General features: G+C 36.0%; 1 protein-coding gene across 1 annotated transcript in view; it reads left to right on the top strand.

Moving 5' to 3' along the window:
• Positions 1 to 721, top strand: part of LOC144959972 (multidrug resistance-associated protein 1-like) — a 66,516-nt gene extending 65,795 nt beyond the window's left edge. Inside the window, exon 28 of the transcript XR_013642728.1 lies at positions 96 to 721. The gene's annotated coding sequence lies outside the window, so the exon portion shown is untranslated. The remainder of the gene's footprint in view (positions 1 to 95) is intronic.
• Positions 722 to 5,000: the final 4,279 nt, after the last annotated feature.

Below are 5,000 nucleotides of genomic sequence, written 5' to 3' on the forward strand. Positions count from 1 at the left end.
GGATGACGAAACAGGATCGACTGCGGTGTCATTTATTTATTTATTTATTTATTTATTTATTTATTTATTTATTTATTCATTTATTTATTTATTAGGCGAGTGTCATGTCAGACGACCTCAAAGCGGCACAAGGGAGAGATCTTGAATTGGAACATTGTGCGTGATGGTGGTTGGTGGCTATCTCAACATGAAGATCTATGGAATCTCACATATATTATTATTATGCATGGTTCCAAATGATTTTTGTAAAACAAAAACGTCAAATCACCCTGTTAGCTTAACCGTCACCTTACTAACTATAGGAAAATCGTCACATTTATTACGATGCAGCCAACATTTTTTTCATTCTGATTTCTATTGTACATCATAATATTTGAACAAAAATGTTTGCTATAGTTAAATTATATTAACACTGTGTTGAAGAGTTCGTTCAGCAGAAAACAAATATGTATAGCAAGAACTAAGAGCTTTTGTGTTTGAATGAAGTAAATCTATTTTTGTATAGGTTGGGTGTGAAGTTTTGGGGAAAATCCGGAAAATGGTTGGTAAGGAGAGGTTAAATGGCGTCGTTATGGTTAACGCACTCCTTTAACAACGACAAATTAGGGAGAAAACGCACCATGACTCAAACATTGTGTATTAAACAGTGCCGGACACAGCAAAAATCAGAATTAATAATTATAATAAAAAGTACCAAAAAAAAAAACCACCAAAAAAAAAATAACAAAAAACAAACAACCCCCCATAAAAAACAACACAAAAAACAAAAACAAAAAAAAACACAAGAAAACAAACAACCAACCAACAAACAAACAAAAACTGAAAGAAAAAAAAACTATCCCAAAAAAATAAATTCAGCCCGTCCCTCCGAGGAATGGAACCTCAGACCTCCTTATTACAGGTCAGACGTGCTACCATTACACCATAGGGGTTACACAATAGTTGGGACGATTTAATGACTATATTTTGAGTTGCTCCAATTTTATTTTTGAAAATTTATCAGTTTGAAATTATAATGGAGCTATGAAAAATAATAAAGCGCTTTTGTTTACGCCAGCTGGATATAACGAACCGACACACCAAATCATGTGTAACCTGGAACGTTTATAGTCTGGTTAATAAATACAATATAGTGAGAATAACTCATAAACATGGACGGCAATAACAATTACAAAGGCCTGAGTGACCTTAACTTCATTCCATCTGTATATCGCTGTCTCCGACTTGGGGTTGATTTCTGTTCCTTGTGATAGAGATTAAATACAAAATATGACACATGGTCTCAAGACGGTAATATGTCTGGATGGATTGGATCCCGAAAAGTGACTTTAGAATAGGATTCAACAGTTGTGACGTCAGTTCCCTCGTCATGATGCATAGTAACTTAGTAACTGGTTCTAAACTATATGACCAATGGGGGACGCGCTTATGAAATACTTCTCTGACGAGCATAAAAGTGTATCCAGAGGAGAAAAATATTATAAATCTGATTATGTTTTGACTTCTATACATTCTGATCACATGACATGTGAAAAACTAGCCAGCATGAAGAATAAAAAGTACAGATTGTAGCATCTACTTTACTGGAAACAATAAACAATGAAAGCAATGTGTAGTGAATTTTATAAATTTAATGAGTTCTCTCGTGTTTACGTTTTGTCTGATCTGACGTGTAGAGTAGTCTTGCAGTCAGCAGTATGTGGTAAGTCTTCGTAGTTCGTAGGAAACGGAGATCGCCACAAGATCTTCTTTGTTTAGAACCACGATGGCCGTCGTTGCTGGGCGACGTGACGTCAGACTATTGAATCCAATTAGAATGACAGCAAATTGTGATGGTCTAAGAGAGATAATTATTATATTATTATTGTCTCATCCCCTAACGTTATCTAGAGTTGTCCTCACCTATGGTCACGTGTCCAAATCCACGGGCCTTGGTTGAGTGATTTGTGAGTTCAGTCCGTGTTCGTGTCGGGTGAAGAAAGGTTGTGTGGGAAGATGGTCGACCGGTTGATGAGTATGAAAGTGTCTCGATGTGTTTATGTGTTTGTAAGTGTCTCGATGTGTTTATGTGTTTGTAAGTGTCTCGATGTGTTTACGTGTTTGTAAGTGTCTCGATGTGTTTATGTGTTTGTAAGTGTCTCGATGTGTTTACGTGTTTGTAAGTGTCTCGATGTGTTTATGTGTTTGTAAGTGTCTCGATGTGTTTACGTGTTTGTAAGTGTCTCGATGTGTTTACGTGTTTGTAAGTGTCTCGATGTGTTTATGTGTTTGTAAGATATATCGTCTGGGAAAGTAAGTATCTACCGTTTTGTAATAAATGTTTAATAGGAGTATATGTATTCAGGTTTTCGTCCAACCGAGTCATCGATCACATGATTTGTTGCTGTACAACGATTAAGTATTTGTTCAGAAATGTAAACACGCTGCTTTGTTTATGAAAGTTGTAAACATACCCACGAGTCCTGCTGAGCAAAATGACCAATACGCTTCAACAGTCGTAACGTCACTTCCCTCGTAATGACGAACGGTAACTTAGTAACTGGCTCTAACTATCGGAACAATGGCGGACGCCCTAATGAAATATTTCTCCGACGAGCATAAAAGCGTATCCAGAGGGTAAAAAAACCATTATAAATGAGTGGTGTCTGATCATGTTTTGACTTTTATACATTCTGATCACAAGACATATGAAAAATTCTAGCCAGCATGAAGAATAAAAAGTATTGAATTTCTTTGTTTAGAACCACGATGGTCGCCGTTGCTGGGCGACATGACTTCGGATTATTGAATCCAATTGTGACGTTGGATATTTCTCAAAGTGTGAACACTTTTCACTATATCGATTCTTTTTGAGCACACCTTGCAAAGTGACCTATGACCTCGAGCACATGGAAATGTAATATAGATCATGCCCTTTCAGTTTTGTAACAAACCATGTCACCTACTCACACATTGCTAAATGTGAGTACTCTTTCGGAAGTTGTACCATCTAGATGTCTCTCTTTCTATCTATCTCTATTTTTCTTCTTCTCTTCATCTTGGCTCATCATAATCTGATGATGTGAACCCGGGGACTTCTACTTCTATTTGTGAATCCTTCTATAGATAGTATGCAGATGACGTCACTCAGGCCTTTGTTATTGTTTTTGCCATCCGCGTTTGTGAGTTGTTCTCACTAAACTGTATTAACCAGACTATACAAGTTCATGGTTACACAGAGTTTGTGTGTTGGTCCGTTATACTTCCGGATGGCAATGTTGTGAACTCCTTGGCCAAGCGCATTCTATCTATAACATGTTATGGGCCACATTTGTCTGTTGTCTTAGGACAATGCGGTTGTCTTGACCCCCTCTTTATAAACAAGCTCGTGTCACAAATACACACATTATTCAGTCTTTACATGTCACCTACTCACCATTTCTAGATGGGTGTGCTCTCTCAGAAGTAGTCCCATCTAGATGCTTTCTATCTCTATTTCTATTCTTCTCTCCATCTTGGCTCATCATTATCTTATAATGTTAGCCCGGAGACTTCTATTTCTATCTGTGAGTTCTATAACATGTTACGGACCGCACTTGTCTGTTGTCTTAGGACGATGCGGTTGTCTTGAACCCCTCTTTATAAACAACCCGTTTCACAAATACACAGATTAGTAATATATATATATATATATATATATATATATATATATATATGTGTGTGTGTGTGTGTGAATTATATATATATATATATATATATATATAAATATATAAAATTCAGTCTTTACGATGTAAGAAAATACATTTTTCTCCACAATGAGAAATAAAAAGCAAACCCAATGTTTCGTGTATATTTAATTTGTCTATAAATCAAATTTTCAGCCCCAAAATCATTCCAACATAAGATCGTTTTTAGACGCTCGGTTACATATATTGCACTCCATGAAACTCAAATTTCCTCATTTTTAAAAAACATATTTTAGCTCTAGATAAATTCATTTTTCTACCCAAAGATCGTAAATTTTATTTATTTATTTTAAAAAAATTATATGAGCTCTCAATTCATTTTTTCTACCAAAAGTTCGTAATTTAAATAAAAAATCATTTTAGCTCTAAATTCACTTTTTTTCTAAGTCGAATTCGTCCCGACAAGGACCTAGTACCTTTTGTTTCGCACATGTGAGTATTTGATGAATATGCACATCTATAAAACGTTTAAGGTTACACATAGTTTTGTGTGTTATACGGTATAGATAGAACGAAATTGACGTCACTCAGGTCTTTGTTATTATTTTTTTTGCCATCCTCGTTTGTGAGTAATTCTTACTAAACTGTATTAACCAGACTATAAAAGTTTAAGGTTACACATAGTATTGTGTGTTGGTCCGTTATATTTCCGGATGGCAATGTTGTGAGCTTCTTAGCCAAGTGCACAGCATCAATACCCAGCTGGCGGATGTTCTGAGGTTTTTTTAAATATTTTAAGCCAAAAATCAGCCCCGATATTTGTGACAAATAAATAGGAATTACTTTATTACCATTTACACTGTTGGTTTCTTATTCCCATGTTCAATGCGCATATTTACACGTACTTCCTTTTCTCTCTGTTTTCTGGCTATGGTTCCGATGACCAAAAAGACCACCTGCCTGACACAGAAATACCAACGTTTTCATTATTCTCTTTCTTTTTTCTTCCCCTACTCCGTCTATATCTCATTTGTCTGTTGGATTCTGGGTCTCTCTCTCTCTCTCTCTCTCTCTCTCTCTCTCTCTCTCTCTCTCTCTCTCTCTCTCTCTCTTCTTCTTCTTCTTCTTCTTCTTCTTCTTTTTTTTTTTGTTCATGTGTGCATGTATTTCCCTCCTCTCTCTCTCTTTCTCTCTCTCTCTCTCTCCCCCTCTTTCACTCTCTAATTGTCTATATAATTATCTCTCTCCCTATCTCTATATCTCTCACTCTCTCTTTTCCCTCTCTCTCTCTCTATCTCTTCCTTTCTCTCTCCTTGTACTTGTGTTTATGCTTCT

Source organism: Berghia stephanieae, chromosome 14, assembly GCF_034508935.2.
Source record: "Berghia stephanieae isolate SIO BIC M18660-M18661 chromosome 14, UCSD_Bste_1.3, whole genome shotgun sequence".
Lineage (NCBI taxonomy): Eukaryota > Metazoa > Mollusca > Gastropoda > Nudibranchia > Aeolidiidae > Berghia > Berghia stephanieae.